This window comes from Tenrec ecaudatus, chromosome 1, assembly GCF_050624435.1.
Source record: "Tenrec ecaudatus isolate mTenEca1 chromosome 1, mTenEca1.hap1, whole genome shotgun sequence".
Taxonomy (NCBI): Eukaryota; Metazoa; Chordata; class Mammalia; order Afrosoricida; family Tenrecidae; genus Tenrec; species Tenrec ecaudatus.
The window spans coordinates 151088096-151108982 of NC_134530.1; the positions used below are offsets into that span (position 1 = coordinate 151088096).

Here is a 20887-nt window from a genome sequence, read left to right on the forward strand (position 1 = left end):
TCCCTACCATCAAGTTGATTCTGACTCATAATAACCCAGTAGAGCAAGATAGAACTGCCCCTGTGGGTTTCGGAGACCTTTTGAGAGTACAAAGCCTTGTTTTTTTTATCTCATGGAACAGCTGGTAGTTTTGAACTGCCGACCTTGCAGTTAGGAGCCCAACATGTAACCACTAAACTACCAGGACTCCTTCTGCTGTGCAAGACCTCGTTAATGCTGAAGACAGGCTATCACTTTGAGGACTAGAGTGCACTTGAGTCAAGCTTTAGAATTTTCGATTGCCTCCATGTATGTGAAAGTTGGACAATGAATAAAGAAGACTGTAGAAGAATTGATGCATTTGCATTACGGTGCTGGCAAAGAATAGTCAAAATTCAATGAACTGCCAGAAGATCAAACAAATGTGCCTTGGAAGTACAGCCAGAACACTTCTTAGAAGCAAGGATGGTGAGACTTCATGTCATGTGCTTTGGACATGTCATTGGGGGCGATCAGTGGCTGGTGACGTCATCGAGCTTGTTAAAGTAGAGGGTCAGCAGAAAAAGAGGAAGACCCTTTCTGGCTGGATTGACACGGTGGTTGCAACGTAACGATTGTGAGGATGGTGCGGGACCAGAGAGTGTTTCTGTCGTACACAGGGTCACTATGAGCTGGAACTAAGTAGATTGAACCTAACAACAGCTCAAGTTATGGCACGGAAAACTCAACAAGAGAGAGCTCCCCCGAGACACATCTTGTAAATCTGCCGAGGGTCCTGTGAGTATTCTGCAGAGAGGGTACTGGTGAGTGCATGCATGTGAATCTGCGGAACTCTTGACTCTGGGAAACACTCTTGAGATTGGGAGGGGGTTACCTAACAGGATTATAGGAAAGAATACTCAAGCCCTGTACTGATAGCAACAGTATCTGTACCCCTCGCCAGGTTGGCGCATTAGATAGAATACGCAGAAAATGTTTCCTCAATAGTGGAAATAAGCCTGATAGGAAACAGGCCTCTACTTCCACCTAAGGTATGCTAAAATTGAGATCTGAGAGTATCAAACTGTTTTCAGGTAATTTTACTGCATCTCCAGACAAAGCTCAAGAATATGTGTGTGATTACAACAATATCCAGTACTCAACCTTTGTGAAAAACAAAATGCATTCAAAAGCCCACAGCTGTCAGGTTGATAGCAACCTGTACAACTGCCCCTAGGCGTTACAAGGCTGTATATCTTTGCAGAGGCAGATGCTCATCTTTCCCCCCAAGAGCAGCTGGTGGTTTAGCAGCGGGGAGTTTTTACCACCGGGCCGCCATCAGCCAGCAGGCATGCTGAAGCAGGAAAACATGATCAATAAAGAGGAGAGAATCAATCATTCCTTAAAACATGACCCAGATGATTTAGCTGATAAGGACATTAAAATCATTTTAATAACTGCATTCCACCGGCATGGGTTTGGATTTATGGCAGGTCCTATCCCATGGGCCTCTCAGAGTGTCCCAGGCCAAAGCAAATTGTAACCCCGAACCATTGCCTGGCTTTACCCCATGGGCTTCAGGCACTGAAGCGGGTTGCACAGTGAAAAAAAAAACTGCATTCCATATTTTAATTTTTAAGAGAAACATAGAATCTTTAGAAAATATTCTAATCAAACTTTTAGAGAAGAAAGCTGCAACATCTGAAATGAAAGATACATCCGATGGGGTTAACCACAGGCTCAGCACAGCGGAAGTAAAGACCGACGAATTTGTGGTGGTGAATTCTTTCCAATTGTTCTTGCCTGAGAAGGGGGCTTTATCTCACTTTGGTTTTGAAAGGTCATTTCACTGGGCACAGAACTATACTATATAGACTTCAACCTAAACAGCGTTCATCTTTCAGTACTTGGAATATGACACTGCCCGTTTGCTTGCTTATTTTGTTGAATTTGCAAACTAGCAATTGCTGTTATCTTTTTCTATTTTTAAGATTTTTCTTTTTATTATTAGTTTTAAGCAATTTGATTCTGATGGGCTCTTGGTGCAGTTTCCTTCATATTTCTTGTGCTTGAAGCTTTTCATACCTGAGCGCTTTTACCAAATTTGGAGACTTGAGAGCCGTATTTCTTTATTCTGACCCTTCCTGGGAGAATCCTAGTTTATGCCTATTAAAGCACTTGAGGCTGTTCACAGCTTGCTGATCTATTGCCCACTTATTATTCCTAATTCTTACTTTTCTCTGCGTTCAATTTTGCTAGTTGATTTTGGCATGGGTGGTATAATGGGTCATATGGTCTGTCTCGCTATGATCTCACCTTTCCTACCAAATGATCGGGTAGAACTATGCAGATGAAGTACTGTGCTCCACCAAGGGGATTGGAGAGCATGCTGATAATGCAAATACGGTTCACGACACCTTTGCGGGGATGGTACCACGCAATCCACGTGTATGGGACCTCTGAGAGGGGGATTGGTTGCTTTTGTCATCCTGCTAAGCTTAAAATGAGCCATCCCAGAGATGAACAGAAAGACCTTGCCAGGAATAAAGGTCAGATATTGAGAACGTCCTTTGGACTCAGAGGCCCAGTACTAAGAACTTCCTAGAACTGGGAGACAGAGAAATAAGATTGTAGCACCGGACAAGGCAGCAAGAAGCATTGGCACAGTCGCTGTCCTTAGTCAAAGCTTACGCAAAAGCAGGCGACCAGCACACGATGGTCTAGTGGGCTCCCTAGACCACAGAGTAAGGTAGCTATAGTGGGTGTGCTGACCCGCGGAATGAGAGAGCTGAGAACCTTTGGTAGGAGGCTTCCTGGAGGAGTGGGTACCCCTGGAGACTTATCAGAGAGCTAAACAGCTTTGTAACCCAGGCCTGGTTGCCAAGCAGGGCAGAAGCCAGCCCAAGGAGCTCAGGGGCCATGCCTACAGGCATATCTGAGGAACTGTCCTGACTGAAGACCTGGGTCCTGAGTCATTCTGGATCCTCAATCTACTAGTTCCCTAGTGAGTCCCATAATTGTGAGTGTGGGTTCTGAGTTCTGCGTGGACATTGCAATGAATGACCAAACCCAGCAGAGAAGCAGAGCGAACCGTGGAGAAGGGCTGGTGGAAAGAGGAGGCATGTCGATGGGACTCGACCTAGGCCTGAGGTAAACAGCTGTTCCTTCTCCTTTGAAGTTAAAGGAAGTCATACAATCAAGTTCACGACTCTTCTTCTTCAGTATCTAATCTTTCATTAGCTATATCTGGTGTCTTTTTAAAAATTTTATTTCCGACATCACAATTTTCATCTCGAGGAGCTTGACTTAGATTTATTTTATAGCTTCCATTCCTCCATGACCACATTCTAGCTTATTCACTATGAAATCAAATTAAAACTGCTGTTTTATATGTAATGCCTCTACTCTCAACTATGCCAGTTTTTCTGATAGATTTTCTCCTCTTTATGGGTTATGGTTCTCCTGCTTCTGCGCATGGGGTCCCAGTTATTGTGCGTTTAACCCGTTGGGTGCTGGGTAGTTCTGTATTCCACAATCAGTGTCGAATTTTAAGTACACCAACTAGTTGAAACCACTTCACCTTTTCAGATCTTACTGCCAAGCTTGATTTGGCAAACCAGAACTGCATTGAGAGCCCTAGTGACACAGTGGGTTATACATTGGGCTCCTAACGTCAAGGTCAGCAGATCAAAAGCACAAACTATCCCATGGGGGAAACGATGTTTTCTGCTGCTGCAAAGATGTACAGCCTTAAAAACCCACAGGGGCAGTTCTATTCTGTCCAGAGGGTCACTCTCTGTCCAAATTAACTCAACGGCAGTTAGCTTGTATTTTGGAGAACACCACATAGCGAGTGTTCTTGGTCCCCTCCCCACCCTTCCACCCTCCCACTCTGAAGCAGGGACTTTCTAGTTACAGTACCAAGTGCCCCTGATTATCAGGTATGCTAATCTGGCTGGCCGTTTGCTTCCTTCTTCAAGCTTGAGGTGTTGTTCTCTGTAATCCATTCCGAGGGTTCTTCACCTACATGTGCTGTGCATTCTCATCTGTATTCTCTATATGTAGAGCTCTGTTTATATGCAGGTCTCTCATCTGGATTACTCTTCCCTGCAAACTCTAGTCTCCCTGGTCTTCCTGGACGCCCAGCTCTGACTCTTCAATGCAGAGAGACCACGAAACTCTCCTTGGGTAGCCCATCCCTCCACTACACACATAAAGGAAGGGCAGAAGAAACCCACTGCGGTTGAGTAGGTTTCGATTCATAGCAAGACCATGTGTTATACAATAGATCTTCTCCACAAAGTTGTTAGTTTTTAATTTTAAAATGATAGATTTATTGGGATATAATTCACATATCAATGATCATTCAATCAATCATTCTTCAAGCAATCAGTAATCATTGAATCAATCATATTAAGAAAAGTTGGGCTGTCATTACCCCAATCAAATTTCAGGACACTTTCTTCTCATACTCATTACTGTTAGCTCCCCATTGCCCCATGCCACCGCCCATGCCCCCGCCCATGCCCCCGCCCATGCCCCCGCCCATGCCACCGCCCATGCCCCCGCCCATGCCACCGCCCATGCCCCCGCCCATGCCCCCGCCCATGCCACCGCCCATGCCACCGCCCATGCCACCGCCCATGCCCCCGCCCATGCCACCGCCCATGCCACCGCCCATGCCCCCGCCCATGCCCCCGCCCATGCCACCGCCCATGCCACCGCCCATGCCACCGCCCATGCCACCGCCCATGCCCCTAGGGAATTATTAATCTAGCTACTATCCCTATAGACATACTTACCCTGGGTCTCATATGCAGAAATCTTACAAACACACACAAGAAGCAAACAAACAAAACTCAACAATAATGGCAAAGCAAAACAGGAAAACTACAATTGAAAAGAAAGCAGAAAATATTTAAAAACTGAAACAAGTTTAAGATGGGTAAAAAGGGAGGTCGAATCATAAGGTGTTGCATTTTAACCTAACTATATCTGCCACAATTGACGTAAAATACCCTTTATCTGATAGCAAGGCTATGTATACCCCTGGACCATGGTCAGAGGGGATTCACTTGTTTAATTAAAAGCCTTTAAGACCCCAGATGTCATATTTTTTTAATAGCTGGGCACTATCAGCTTTCTTCACCACATTTTCTTCAGCGATCATGTCAGGAAGATGAGTATCTGATGTGTTTTTTTAAGCATTTAAGTTCAGAACATAAATTTATATTTCTTTTTATAATCACAAGAAGAAATTTTGTTATGTCTTAGAATTTAAAATTGATATATCTTTCCAATTTTCTCCTAAACTGGAAGGCACATGAATAACGTTGCAAAGAAATAATTTGAAGAAGGAAAACATAGCAAGAAAGGAAAGTGGTGGAAGCTGGGGCAGGCAGGAATCAGGAAGGAGAATAAAGAAACCAAAGGACATCCGCCTTAGTTATCTGTGACCAGTGTGGTGCAGTCCCTCAGGCTGCGTTTCATCTGACTTTTCTGGCTTTGGATACGTCCCTTAACCTACTTGATTCTTTCTTGAAATTTCCATCTGTTTACCTCATCTGTTACCTATATAATTGTCCTACATTACTGTCCCCTGCATATTAACCATATTTGTTTTAACTTCTCCATGTGACCATTTAACCTATTAGCCCCAAATCAAACCCTCTGCTATCAACTCCATTCCTAGTGACCTTCTTTCTGAGGTTTCCGAAGCTGTAAATCTCTGTGGGAGCAGTTAACCTCCTCTTTCTTCTGTAGAGTGCTTGGAGTTTACCCAAGCAGTTTACCCAACAGGGATCTTAACCTATTAGAGATTCTGTAAAATATCCCCACCACAGGGTTACCAGGAAAATATCATTAAATAAAATTATAGCTAAAAGAGTCCCCAAATGCCAGACACATAATTACAATGTAGTAAATGTTAGTTTCTTCGGTCTGGTCAGTTATATAACACGCAATCAGTAAAGAGACACTCTGATCCTTAACACCAGATCACTGTGGTGTCTCCCACCCCTCCACCCCCCATGGTACAATTCCATGGTACCCTTGGGGAATATTTGGGGCTCAAGAGAGAGTGGATCTGCCTGGGGGCTGGAAGTGAAGGTTTACCTTCCCAGCTGAGCTCTCTCCACACCCAGACCTGTGTGTGCCCAGGCCAGCAGCCAGAGGCTGGCTCACCCTTGGGAAATAACACTACTTGATGTGTGTCCAAGTCATTAGTTTAACGCTGCCTGTAGGGTGTTATCCAAGTGTCTCTCATAAATAATCAATGAATTACTGCTGCTGCTGCTGCCGCAGAAGAAATATATGCATAAGAAGAAATTTCTATGTCCCAAAGATACTATTAACCTAGTACAGCCTCTCTCCAACCCCCAGGGCTGTGACCTGACACCCTGCGTGTGGCCCTTGGCACTCCTTAGGAAGGTTTTTTGCAGGACCCAAGAAGCCCCGAAGCAGTGTGCGCTGGCTGAGGTGTCCTCACCACTCTGTGCCCTCTGCCTGTATCCCTTTCACTGATAACCAGGCTGACAAAGTTCAGGGCTTGCCTGTTGCCTTGGCACCATCCCACATCTGAGGGTGAGATCTCTACCCGACATTGTGCATCTTCCAAACCTCCCCCCTTTCCCTCTCCAAGTGACACCCTACTCCCAGCTAATCACAGTGGCTGGGGCTGGGCACAGCCTGCCTAACCAGGTCTGCGGGGCTGTGTGGCTGGAGACAGGCGTGAGGGCATCTGCTCTGCAGGTCATGTCCGTTTGTTGAGACCTGGTAGCTTTCCCCAGAGCAGATTTATGTCCTTTCTACAAACTCCAATCCCAAGCTCAGGCCAAGCTAGACAAACGGAAGCCCCCATCCTTTTTGCAGCTCTTTCTAGATGTCTACTTGAAGATCCCACCCCTTGAGCACGACCTCTAATGAAGAAAACACAAGTCAATCAATGAAAGATAGAAATTTGTTCACATAGAAGAGACTCTCCAGGTTGTGATGCCTGGGTCCCTGGCAGGGCTTGCAGGGTTGATGAACGCAGCCCAGTTGTTTGAGTCTGCTACTCACCCTCTGCCGAACCTTCTCTCAGGCACTATCTCCAAACTTCCAAACCGCAGTGTACAACCCACCGCCATCAAGTTGATTCCGGCTCACAGCAGCCTGTAGGACAAAGCAGAACTGCTCCGTGGTGTTTTCGAAACTGTAAATCTTTAGGGGAGCAGACAGCCTCTTTTTCCTCCCTCTTGAGTGGCTGGTAACTTTGAACTGCAGACCTCTGGTTAGCTGCTCAGTGTCTAACCCACAGTGTCATCTCCCCCAACTTGCATCCCCCTCCCAAAAAAAACCCCCAAAACCTCACTGACATTGAGTCAATTCTGACTCATGGCAGCCCTAGGGGACAGGATAGAACTGCCCCTTTGGGTTTCTGAGACTGTTGAAAGTCTCGTCTTTCTCCTGAGGGGCTGACCTTCTGGTTAGCAGTTGGACAAGTAGTCCACTGTGCCATTGGGAGTCCTTTACAAGCCATCTAATTTATGGATTAAAGATGTGGGATCTGTGGTCAACTAGCCTGGGTTCAAAGTTTAGTGCCACCAGCTAATAGTTGAGATCTCAGGCAAATTATTTAATCTTTCTGTGCCCCAGTTCCTTTCTCTGCAAAAAGTAGGTTCCTGTCACAGGCTGTGGAGCTATCTATTTAATATGTGCAAAATGACAGTACCTAAACCCACTGCCATCGGATTTATTCTGACTCAGGGCAACCCTATGGGCAGAGCAACCCTGCTCCTTTGGGTTTCCGAGGCTGTGAATCTTTATCAGAGTACACAGCTTCATTTTTCTCCTTCAGAGCAGTGGGCGGATTTGAACAGCTGACATTTCAGTTAGCGGTCCGATGTGCAACCCCCCTAAGCCACCAAGAGACAGTGTCTGGCACGTAATAATGTTCAGTAAATGAGAACTGATATTGACTTCACCAGCACCTCCCACAAGTACGTTATATTCAGTGTGCCTAAAACGGAACATGCCTTTCCTCTGGGAACTTCTTCCTCGTTTCCCCATCCTTGTGACTGAGGCGAGGCAACGGAACGGCATGAACTCAAGCCCATTCTTCACGACGGAGCTCTGGCGAGCAGTTATCTACTCGGCTGCTAACCTGGAGCTCAGCAGTTCTAAACCACCAGCCCCTCCAAGGGAAAAAGACCAGGTGTTCTACCCTGGTCGAGAGTGACAGTCTCGGAAATGTACAGGGGCATTTGTTCCCCTGTAAGGTCACCTTCAGCTGGAACGGACCTGATGGCAGCCCGTTTGTTTTTTGTGGTTTTTTTCACTCCTCACTCTGGGCTCTCTGGGCTCACAAGCCTCCCAGTCGGTGCCTGGCCTTTCCTTTCTCCTCTCACCGTGCCCTCTCCACACGGTGCTCAGATGGGCCTCCCAAACCCACAAGTCTGCTCAGCTGGCTTGTTCCTCTCCATAAAAGCCACCAGTGGCTCCCTGTTTCCTGGCAGGTAAACTTTAACGGTATTCCTGCTCAGAGCAGCCAATGCAGAGAGAGGCCCATAAGGCCGGCCCCACCAGGACACACAACATTCCTCGTGGTTTGGTGGGCCAGGATGTGTTGCCCTCCCTCTCCATCCCTCTTCATTTCTCCTGTGTGCTCTAATCAGACGTGCCCCTCTCCCCAAGCTGCAGTTTCACTGCTGTCCTCTGAAGTGCATTCTTCTAGGGAGTGGGAGTGGGAGGAGGGTGTCTACCTAGTCGGGATTGGGGCCGGCCCCGAAGACCTCTCTATTGTTTCCCTGGTACATGCCAGTGTGCTGTATTCACGCCTTGGCGCATCGGGTTGAAGCCTGGTCCCTCTCTCTCCTGTGGAGATATAAGCAATACGCCCCTTCCCCCTCCCTTGGGTGGGTTAGTGCCCTGCTCCTCTCCTACCCATGTCTCTTTTTTTCTCTTCCTTCCCCCTCGTATTTAGCTGGCTGCCGTATGTGTCCCTGGATTGGGTTTGACCCCTGCCGTAGTACCCAGACCTCACCCCAGGGATGCGTGCAGGTAGTGGCTTTCCCCTGCCCCGTTTTTAAAGCTTACCTCAATGGACACGCGTTGCACTTGTCCTTTTGTGCTTGGCTTGCTTCGCTTAGCCTGATTTCCTCCAGTTCTTCCCATGCGTGTCTGCTCCTCTCTTCAGGCCCCTCCCCACTCCTCTCCCACCCCAGCCCAGGCGCTTCCCTTATGCACGCAGAGGGCCAGAGCCCAGGCTCACCCGCAAGGACCCATTCCTGCTTCAACACCCTGTGCCTTCCTTTCTCCAGATTACACCACAGGCATTTGAGTTCTCCTTCCTCTCCTCTGGTGTGTCCTCTGGGCCCCTCTCTCCTTGGCCTAGGGGTTCTGTATCCTGTCGCCAGACACCTTCTGGGACATACTCAATCACATGTCTGTGCTGCTGCACAGAATGCTCCTCCCACCCCCACCCTGCTTTATCTGCCAAAGGTTCATCTTTCATGTTCTGACCCCAGGGTCACTGGCCAGGTGAAGCCCAGCTGCCTCCTGAGGGTGAGCCGGCTTAGCTCTCTGTGCGCCCCAGTCACGGCATTCTTCCTTCCACGGCAGGACCTCTGTCTACCTGGTGCTCCCACTTGTGGTGTCTGAGCTTCTCCAGGATGGTGATGTCCACCCCTACCTCATGCCCCATCTTTTTTCCCTACCTTATTGTCTCCTGAGCACACATCGGTCCCTCCTCACCTGAACGGAAACTGGTTGCAGGCAGAGGTTTTTGTCAGATCCTAGAATACTGACTGATACATAATAAGTGTTCAGTAAGTATTTGCTGAATAAATGATCGCATCACTGGGAAATGTCACATTGGGTGGTTTTATATATCCCTAGTACCTACCACACACTGTCTGCCATGTGCCACCATTTTGAGAGCATTTAGTTCTCCCAGTTGTCTTTGAATCGATCCCCGTCCCTGTCAACCTCAGGCGTGTCAGAGTAGAACTGAGCTCCAAAGGGTTTGGCATGGCTGATTTTCCTTAACAGTTTATTGACAATGCACATGCCACAAATTGCAATCCTTCAAGCACATCAAGAAGAGTTGTATAATCATCACCACAATCAATCTTAGAACACCCCTCCCCATGGATAAATCACTTTTGAAATGCATTGTGCAATCACCGCCAGTTCTGTGCTCCCTGACCCCTCCCCATGGCTGGCTGGCCGGAAGTAGACCAGCTGGTCTTTCTTCCAAAGTGCCTCTGGGTGGGCTTGAACCTCCAACCGTCTGTTAGGAGCCGAGCACTGCAACCTCTGCCTGCAACCAGTTTCCACTTACACTCCTCAGGGACTGTCTGGCATGTTTTAAGTACTAAAAATATGTTTCTGAATAGGTGAATGCCATGTTGCTAGCCTATTCGACAAGTTCAAACACTAAAGTTGGCATCAATTGTCCCTGCCTTCTGATCCTAGTACCCCAGGCTCGATCCCAATGTCCCAGCATGAGCCCTTACTGTGTGCATGTAGCTATTCTGCCCCCTGCCCATAACTCTACCCCCCCTCCCCCCCCACGTTGTTCTCCCTACACCTTTGACCACAAGTCGAAGAAAAACACTACCTGGCCATTTCCCTAACACAGCTGTATTCAGCACATACAACTGGCTGGGAGAAAGAGGAGGCTTTCTACTCTCATACGGAGTTATAGTCTCTGAAACTCCCAGGGCAAGTCTGCACTTCCCTAAAAAGTCACTATGAGGGACAATGGGAACCGACTCAAAAGGCAGCGAGTTGGGTTTTGTTTCTTTTACAATTGACCAGGCATTGCTGCAATCACTGTCCCCATCTGTGTTTGCTCCGCTCTCACTCCAGAGAAGGCCAAGACGACCCTCCCTAGGGGAACCTTCTTTGCCCGTCCGGGCCTGGGGGAGCTTCTCCTGGGCATTCATGACCCACAGCTTAGCACTTTATCACTGCCATTATTAGCCAATAAACATACATCGCACCTAGGTGGTTTTACACTCTATGGCACTTTATGGTATCGACACGTGTTAACATTCCAAATATTTTTAGATGAAAATATTTATTTCACACAGTTGAATAGGACTATTAATAACAGACATCTACTTTGATTTCATGGGAGAAAGAAATCTTGTAAGGAGAGTCTTGGAAACTCACAGGAGCAGGTCTACCCTGTCTTATAGAATCACTGAGTTGGCATTGACTTGATGGCAGTGAGATAAGTGATTTTCTCATCCATGAGACCAAATAGGAAGCATTAGAAGAGCCTGACTCAACTGCAAGCACTTGCTAGAAACTATCAGCCCACCACTGCAATAGAGTCCATTCTGACTCACAGTGACCCTTTAAGGGCAAAGTAGAACTGCCCCATAGGGTTTCCAAGATGGAAAATCTTATGGGAGCAGATGACCTGGTTTGAAGCTGTACATTTGAAGCCGTAAGTTATACTTGAACCGCGGACCTTACAGTTAGCAATCCAACACTTAACTCACTGTATTACCAGGGCTCTTACTCTGCTAGAGAGGGCTAGTCATCAAACCATAATCACCTAATTTAAATCTCAGAATGTCTCCTGCTCACAGTGGCTCGAGGGCCAAGGTATGATCAGGTGTGCCAGAACTAACCTGATTGTCCCTTGATCTTGGTGAACGGAAAACGCAGGGTTCAATTAATCATGTTAAACTTCACCTGTGGTTGACCTTCTTCATTTCTCCTTCTCTTTTGAGCCACTTGTGTTTTCTGCAATCAAAGTGGTCTGCCTACCTGCATAGGAAGCCCTGGAAGTCCAGCCATTCAGGTGCTACTCTGAACACCAGAGTCAGTGGTTTGAAACCACCAGCAGCTCTCCAGGAGAAAGATGTGGCAGTCGGCTTCTGCCAAGATTGACGCTCTTGAAAACCCTCTCGCAAAATGTGCTCTGTCCTGAAGGGTCGCTAAGAATCAAAACAGACTCTATGGCAGTGCTTTGGTTTGGTCTATGCACTTAGAAAACTTCTCAGAATACGCTTTATTGTTCAAATCCAAATACACACACACACACACACACACACTATTTCCTTTAATCCAAAACAAACAAACTCACTGCCATAGAGATGCCCACTCACAGCAACCGTACAGGACAGAGTAGAACTGCCCCAGTGAGTTTCCCCTGGCTGTGACTCTTTACAGGAGCAGAAAGCCCTAGCTATCTCCTGAATTTCCTTTAATAGAGTACAGAATATCTTCCTAACCTTTCATAGCTCCGGGTCATCTCGGCAGGCACTACTGTTCGGGAATGTGGCATGTGGACAGGCCTGAGCTCTGGAATGAGACCATGTTCACAATGACCCCTTTGTTGTCCCTGGGACCATGGGGGGTGAGACCCCAACTCCTTTGGGGACTTAATGTGTTGTTTCTAATCTGCAGAACTTTCAGAGAACTTGACAGAGTTTACAACTTTATGTCGTAAGGAAAAGTACAAATGGAAAACTAGACATTTTGATTTTCTTTTTTCCATTATAGAACAACTTATTTAAAATGACACAATTATAACATTATTAACTTACAAAATAAACTATGTGGTACTCTGCAGGAAATCTGGAACACCAATTTTTGAAGACAAATTCCACTGGCGAGTGCGAAGGTAGCACGCAGGTAGCCCTGGAGCTGGGGAACAGCTTTGATTTTGCCAAAATTTGTGATCCTACGACTTTCTGATCAGCTTTGCTCTGATTTATGAGCTCATGTTTCTCTTTCTCAGCCTTCTTGGTGTCTGGGCTTAAGCAGCTTCCTCTTCTTGAAGTTGGCGTCGGTGAGATGTGTGGGTATTTTCACACCATTGATAGTCAATTCTGGTGGAGGGGGACAAATTTCTGGTGACTTCTACGCACAGGAACTCGATTGAGGGAGAGAGGTCCCGTCACAGGCAGCGAGCCTCTGCCGGCTGCTCAGGAACTCTCTTGCCCAGGCGGCATGGCGGCGCTCCCCCCCGGAATGATCAGAATTGTCCTGGCAGATGTTGGCGGACAGTCTCCTCTCCTCTCGAGCTGAGCAAAGGGTTTCCGCCCTGGCTCGCCAGAGTCCGAGGCACGTCTTCTGCGGGTAATACATGCCGAGGCATTGTGCGCAGCTTTACCACTGGATGCCACCATGCTTGTCACCACCAACTGGCTTTGTGACCGTAGCCAGGAACTCTCCTTCTCGGCCCTGGATCTGGCCCCTGAATCCTTCCTCTTGTTCCTGGCCTTTCAGGAACGAGTGGCAGAGCAGGAAGACCGGCCAATTCCTCTGACCAGGACGGGTTTTCGGATGGGGTGTCGGCTTCCCTGGGGCTTCCCCTTCTCCAGCCTTTTGCCCTTGATCTCAGCCTTCTGAACTCAGCACTGGCGTTTGCTTTCCTGACTTCAGGCTTCTCCTCGGTGCCTGGCTTCTTCTCAGCTTTTTCACCCTCCACCTTGCAGGATGGGGACAAGTGAGGTTTTAATTCTCCATGTTGAAAACAAGCAACAAACCTCTGCCCTTGCTTTGAGAACTCACTCTCCCATCACCATCGAGTCAATTCAGACTCCTAGTGACCCTATAGGACAGGTTAGAATTGATCCATAGGGTTTCTGAGACTGTAAATCTTTATGGAAGCAAGAATGCCATGCCTTTATCCCAAGGAGTGGGCTCAGACCGCTGGATCTTGCTGTTAGCAGCCCAGTGCTGACTGGGGAAAATCTTTTGTATGGCTTGAACATGTTTAAATCTAAGCCATCTTCTCAAGGTTCTGGCCACTACCTCTCTGAGATGTAACTTCAGGTGGCCCTTCCTTACCTTCCTGTTACTGGCGATGAGCACAACATCAGGTGGCCCAGCCCCCAATTGCAAACTGCCTCCTGCCAGAAAGGTAGCAGAAAACTAAGGACATTACCTTGAGAACATAAATGTTCTGGGTTATAACCGGTTAGCTATACAGCAATTAAGATTCCTTTCTGTCCTTGCAATCTCGAGTGTATTGCCTGGGATGCATCATGCTCTGGTTTAATAATTATTCAATAATAACACTTGTCTCCCTTTTCTACTTTTTGTGGAGAGACTCTCATGGTTGAGGGTAGATTTAGGTTTTACTAACTTTTCTCAACAGTCAGTGTAAACCAAGAGTAAACAGTAACCAAGTGAGGGCTTGACAGATTCTCCTATTAATAAAGTCTATGCCCCAGTCCTGGTGCTGTTAACTGAAAGATTGGAAGTTCAAGTCTACTCAGAGGTGCTTTGTGAGACAGGTGCAAGGATCTACTTCTGAAGAATCATGGACCTCAGTTCTGCTCTGACCTACTTTGGGTTGATATGATCATGTTGGAGTACAGGGTGGATCTCCCCCCCACCCCCCCAAGACTTTGTTGATATGGGGGGGGAGCCTAGCTCACTTACACTGTAGGACAAGTGTGCTACTAACCTTGAGGTCAGCAGTTCAAATACACCCAGCACTCCTTGGGAGAAAGATGAGGCTGTCTGCTCCCATAAAGATTTACAGCCTTGGAAACCCTCTTCAGGGTCACTGTGAGTCAGAGTGGACTTGGTGGGACTGCAATTTACATCTGAGAATCAGCTAGTGAAAATGCTGCCGCTCACAATGGCTTCATCCATCATTGGTCATGGGGACGGGAAAAAGACAGGGCAGGGGTTCCATTGCCGTGAGAGAGGGAACAACTAGAGCCCTGGCAGCTGACCACAAAAACATTTTATGGACAGTGACTTTACTCACTTGATTCCTTATGTTTGTTATAAATGCAGGATTAAGTAATTTCTTAATAAATGGTCCTGGGTGTATTTCACATTTAATATATATCTTTTGTGGGTTTTTTTTAGAGAGTTGCGCATATGCGCTATTTTTTCAATTCAATTATTCTCTAGTTAAATTATTAACATCCTGAGGGTAAAGAAGTATTTTATAAACACTCATCTATTTGCTAGACGCTTTTAAAACCAAGTGTCATTTGGAAAGTTCTGTGGCAAACAAAACCGGTAAATAAGACATGGCATGTCCCCATGGCCGAGGGCTCAGCTTCTGACTAAAGGGGCGGCCATTAGAACCCACAGCCCCTCTGCAGGGAGCAGGTGTGGCAGTTGACGTGAAGATTACAGCATCTAGGCTTGTGGTTCAGGTGCACAGAAGCAGTGTGTTGGATAAGGTAAGACAAACGAGTGAGCACGCAAGGCAGAGTCCAGTGGGAATTCTTGCGGGGTGCAGAGACTGGTTTGGGCGCTGGAGAACTGGAGGACGCATGCTGTGAGCTGGGATGTTTGAGAGGGAGTTAGGCAAAGAGAAAGCATTTTAGCCGGTGGCTTTCCCGGGATTGGGGAATTGGTGAGAATTGGGCAGGGGAGGAGAGTATGTGTTTCCAAGCATTTATGGAGTGTACAGTCAGGCTGGCGCCTGGAGGGGCATCCACTGCCTGGCACCCTGCTACTTCAATTGGATTTGGAATAAATGGCTACAGGAACAATGGAGTGGCAGTTGAAGCCTGCAATATGACCGTGAACTACTGATCAAGCTGAACCTGGAGGACTCCTATTTAGGTGAGAGCTGGAAGAGTCTGTGCACTCGGCCCCAAGCGAAGTGACCAGCTCTGTGATGGGCAATGTGGGCCAGGGCAGGCCTCCAGGCTATACAGACTGTTACTCTGGGGGAGGGGGACATTTTCCAACATTTCCCTTTTAAACTTGAATTCCTAACATTGTCCGGTAGACACAAACAATGAATGGCATTTATAGATGGATTTATTATTTCAAATTCAGAGTTTATTTTGCACTGCCCCTCTTGGCCCCCAAAGCACTGCCTGGTCAGGTAGCTAGACATAATAAATGGAGATGAGGTAGGATCACTTTCCAGACAAATTCCTCAGGTATCTGGACATTCTATGGGTACTGTTTAGGAGCATCACACCTAGACGTGAGTGTTTTAACTTGTGTAAGGTTCTAAAATTTCAAGGTGAAATAGAGACATTTCTATATTCATCCTCCTGAGCACAGACTTGGAGGTTGCTTTATCTGCAGGAAGCTGGCTCCCTCCCCTTGGAACTTCAGTGCTCATGATCTCTGAGAGGTCAGTGGGCAGACGGGCTTCACCACAGATCAGGGGGGGTGGGGTGCAATGGGCCTGTGTGTATGTTGGGGTGGGGATGCAAAGATGGGCCTCACTGAACACATGGGTCTCCTTTGAAGGAAGTGCAATATGTGGAGGAGAGAGTGGAAAGTGGAAGGATTAAGGAAGAGGACTCCTTGGGGTTAAAGCTGCTGATTAAGGCAAACTGGAGGGGTGCATTTTTCCCACGATGACTCCCCACAGCACTCCCGGAGATGGCCCGGATAAATCCAGCACTTCATTGGTTGTACACCACTGCCTGCAGAGAATGCTGTCCTGCAGGCAGTTGTGGGACCAGCCAGATGGGACTGCTGCACATGATGTCTAACCGTGCCCACCCAAGACTGACTCTTCATACAGACTTCACAGATGTGCAAATATTCAGGGAACAGTGGCCAGCTGTTCCGGTTCTCCAAGGGAGAAATATGAGGCTATCTGTTCCCATACAGAGCTATCGCTTCGGAAACCCTACAGATGAGCCGGCCACGATGAGTGGGAATTGCGCGGATATGGGCGCATATGGATTGGGCTTCAGAAAGTTTGCGGTAGAATTGTATGGAACGATAACGGGACTTTGCCAAGAGCTCTTTTGAAGGCCCCCTCATATAATGGTGCGTGCGTGTGTGTCTGTCGGGGTGCAGGTGGGACAAGCTGGCCCTCACTGTGTGTCCATGAGGGTGTGTGTTCAAGGTGCATTAGGCTGGAGCACCCGAGGGAAAGGTGGGGGGGGCCCTAAAGGGTGTGAATCAATCCACAGTGAAAGTGTGAGTTACTGTGAGCGCAGCTCTCGCCGTTTGTGTTGGGACACAGTGGGGTAATTTCCTGCACCGTGTGAGGGTGCGCGTCCATATGTGTGTGAAAATCTGTGGATGAGCTAAAGGTACAGTGTGTTGGGATAGTGAGTGTGGGGGGAGTCCATTCCTGAGTGGTTTATTCATAATGAGTCTGTGGGTGTGTATGCGCGCGCCTGCACGCTCGCGTGTCAGGACAGGGTCGTTACTGGACTCTGTGAGTGTGCATGTGTATCCATGAGGGTGCATGTGTGGGTGGGCGGGGTCGATGGTCAGTCCCCGCACCCTGTAGGTGCGTGTCGGAATCTGCGCGCGTCTTCGTGTGCGCGCGTCGCGCGTGGGGAGCGGTGCGGAGGGCGGCGGTGGCTGCGCGGGAAGGGGCTGGCGGCCCCGCCCTCCCTTGCAGGTGGGCCGGCCCGGCCGGCGGCGCGGCAGGGCGGGCAGCGCTCGCAGCTCTTGGCTCGCGGCCGCGCTGGGCTCGCAGGGCTGGGCTGGGGCTGCGGGGCGGCGCCGGGACAGGAAGCGGAAAGCAGCAGTGCAGCGGCGGTGGTGGCGGCGGCGGCGGCGGCGGCGGCGGCGGCGGCGGCAGGGCTCTGCCTCTCCCAGAGCCCAGCGCAGGCCGCAGAGCCGGGGCCGCTGTGAGCCGAGACCCCGGGCCGCGGAGCCCGCCAGGCCGGCGCAGAGGTGAGTCCCGCGAGAGGCCGGGCGCGGGGTGCAGAGCTTCGACAGAGACGCCCCAGCCGGACCCCGCGTGCTCGTGCGCCCCATTCTGCCGACTCCCTTCCCTCCACCCCAGACCCCAGAGTCTGCGTTCTCAGCCCGCCCGCCGCCGTCCTGGGCTCCCTCCCGCCTAGGGGGGCCGCGCCCCATCTCCCGCCGCCCGGGACCCCAGTCCTCGCTTCCCAGAGTGATGCGTCCCTTTTGCTCCTGTCCCGCACGTTTCGAAGCATCTCGTTTCCACGGCCCGATATTCCCGTAGGACGCACTGGAGGACCCCTTCTCCTTGGACTGGACTTTGGGGTGCGCCCCGCAGGAGGGCGCGATCGGGGGGCGCGATCGGCGGCCATCGGGCAGGGAGTGGCCGAGCGTTCCCCAGGGGCCCGGGCGCCGGTGTCGTCCCCTGAGGCTCAGGGACCGGGCAGCCCCTGCGCTCTGCTGGAGTAGGGCGCACAGCGTTGCCCCCACCCGCGGCGGGGCTCCACCCGGGTTAACTGACCGCTCCCTGGGGGGGGGCCGGGGGTGCTGTCTGGCCCTTCGCCAGAAACCGAGACAGAGCTGGCCTGTGTTCACACCTCGTTTCGCAAATGGAGCCCACTCTGAAGGCCTGGGGAGGGGTGGGGTGTGCGAGTGCGTGCGTGGGAGTCGGGTTGCGCATCGGAGGGCGCAACAGGCAGGTAGGAGTTTACTTTCAAAAAATGCCCTGGCGGAGCCCAAGGCGTCCGGCAAGCCTGCCGGGGGACGCCCCCGCTGCCGGAGACCTCTGCACACAGGGCCGTCCCCACCGCGGGCAGGACCTCATTTCCGCCCGCCGTCTTTGAACTGCCCCAAGCAAAGCGCCCAGAGATGTGGGAAGCTTTATAAAAATTTAAACGCGTCGGTGCTGGAGTGGGGCGGAGCCGCGGCCTGGCAGCCTGGTGAAGAGCCCGGCAGACTTGGAGCTGGGGAGTCTGTTGCTGAATTGTTGCCCCCCCCAAACCAGGTAGAAAGCCCACGCCGCGAAGGCGGAGTGAGCGCACAGGAGGTGTTTTGTTGTTTGTGGCTGGTTGCCGTCCACTCCTGGCGACCCCACATGTGCTGCTTAGAACTGCTCCCGGGGGTCTTCAGCACAGACTTAGGAAGCGCTTGAGAGAGCAGGAGGATGATGACTGTGGGGCTGGCACGTGCATTTGTTTCAAGGAAAAAAACCACAAAAACCTTGTTATAGCCGAGCTGTGGGTGGAAAGGCAAGTCTTTTTAGACGCTTATTCCAGAACGTAGCACGCTGCAAAGAATCTGACATTTTCACTGACATGTTTATAAAATTTACATGACTCCTGAAAAAATATTATAACGTGTGTCACCCATCCACAGTGCTAATTAGTGTACTCCTTCTAGTGGGTGGGCTGTTTGATTATACAGCTTCTAGCCTCTTTAAGGGGGGGGGGCGGCAGAAACTGTCTGAATCAAGGGAGACATAATTAGCCATTTTATGTAACCACTAATTAGCGTTCTTAGAGTTGAATTAAATCAGTGTGATATGGTTGGGTTTTGATTTGTGGGAGGAAACGGTTTTATTCTGCAATTCAAAGAAATAACATACTTTACCTTCCCATGAGCATTTAGCATTCCCAAACCTTGGTGTCTCTTCATAATTAGTGAAAACATCGAGTGTGACATTTTCAGGAGCTGCTAACTGTTGGCTGTGCGTCTTGGTTGCAACTTAATTTGTAAGTGAAATGGGACAAGAACTTTTTTTAAGTGGCATCTTGCTTAGGTCAGCTTGCCAGGCAGGGAGGGCCTTCTTAGTGGATGGCAACCATAACACTCAAAGTCACTGCCATGAAGTCGATGTCCACTCCGAGTGACCCTCACGCCGAGTAGTTTCCTGAGACTGATTCTACAGGAGTAGACAGCCTCATCTTTCTTCCGAAGAGAGGCCTGCTGCTTAGAACTGCTGACCTTCCAGTTAGCAGCCCTGCTGCCCAGGGTGAGTGCAGCTATCCTCCCCGCCCCTCCCACAATTCTCCCCACCCCCTAAACTCAGACATCCAGCCTACTGCCTTCCATCTGCACAACTGTTTATCTTGGGTGAGCCTGGATCACACTGTGTTTAAATCCGCCGTCTTCACCTTGGATCTGCCAGCTCCCTAAGGAGCTAGCACCAGCCCTATCAGCAGGTTTCTTTTCTTTTTTTCTCCATAGCCACACAGTGCTTGAGGCACCTGCCCGTGAGCAGCACTGGAAACTGCACACCTCTTTGTGGGTTGTGTAGGGCTGGGAACAAGTGTGATTGTTGTCTGGTCCCTGGTGTGCACGTAAACAATTCTGGTAACTGCTCCATTGATATAAATTTCCCATCTTATGAACATGGGTTCTGGGTTTACACCATCACAGTTCAAGTCCTGGCTCCCACACTTACTTGGTGGACAACATTGATTATCCCAACTGTATACTATTTTTACCATAAAGTCAGCAATTGGAAACCCCCAGCGGCTCCTTGGGAGGAAGATGGGGCTTTCTATTCCTTTTTTAAAAACTGCCCCACCCGGGCAGGTTGTGCCCTGTCCTGTAGGGTCCCAGTGAATCTGGATGGTCTTGATGGCAGTGAGTGGGCACCGGCTGGCTCGTTGTAGGAATCGAGTGAGAAGTTACAGACAGATGGGGCTTGTACTGGTGCATCGCCACTATCTCTCTGCAAATGAACCAGCAGGACGGTTAGAAGCACAGGTGTGATGCATTTCCCAGATGTGAACTAGGTAGGATTGAGTAGATTGGACCTGGACAGTGTTTCCTCCAGCTGCCCTGCTGTGCCTGGTGCCCACGGGAAGGTGCTCCCTGAGGCCACTGTCTATTTCCATCTGAATTACAGCATCTACAGAGGAGGAGTCCTCAGGATTCCCCCCCACACACACACTTAAAATCTACCAGAGGAGGGAGGGATCCCTTAGAACAAGGAAGAAAGGGGTCACTTGGAAGCAAATGGACAGCTTAGCGCTGAGGACCTTTACCTTGCACAGCTCCTCAGAAATGTGTGCCCCATTGCTCGAGGCACCCCACCGGTAACTGATGGCTGTGACCTGGAGCAGTTATTCTGGGAAGGGGAGTTGACATCACTGGCCAGACAGGTAAAATATGGCTGGCATTTTCTTTCTTTGTGAACAGGGGGCCACGATCGATCGTTTGTAAGAGCTCTGCTCTGAAAAGAGTCCGTGGGTCTCGCAGGAATGTGACGCGCCCTGCGATCCCTGCTCGGTGGCTGGGATGAGTGTCTTTGGCTTACGGCCGCCAGGTTCAGCAGAAACGGAGACGTTGCTGTGCTTCTCGGCCGCCAGGT

The 20887-nt window shown here is 49.5% G+C and overlaps 1 protein-coding gene and 1 non-coding gene across 2 annotated transcripts in view; both read left to right on the forward strand.

Moving 5' to 3' along the window:
* The first annotated feature begins 1428 nt into the window (after positions 1-1428).
* LOC142437722 (small nucleolar RNA SNORA42/SNORA80 family) lies at positions 1429-1562 on the forward strand. The gene has a single exon (XR_012782248.1). It is a non-coding gene; the product is annotated as a small nucleolar RNA SNORA42/SNORA80 family (small nucleolar RNA).
* A 15818-nt stretch (positions 1563-17380) lies between these two features.
* Positions 17381-20887, forward strand: part of VANGL1 (VANGL planar cell polarity protein 1) — a 58378-nt gene continuing 54871 nt past the window's right edge. The window contains exon 1 of the mRNA XM_075559776.1: positions 17381-17538. The gene's annotated coding sequence lies outside the window, so the exon portion shown is untranslated. The remainder of the gene's footprint in view (positions 17539-20887) is intronic.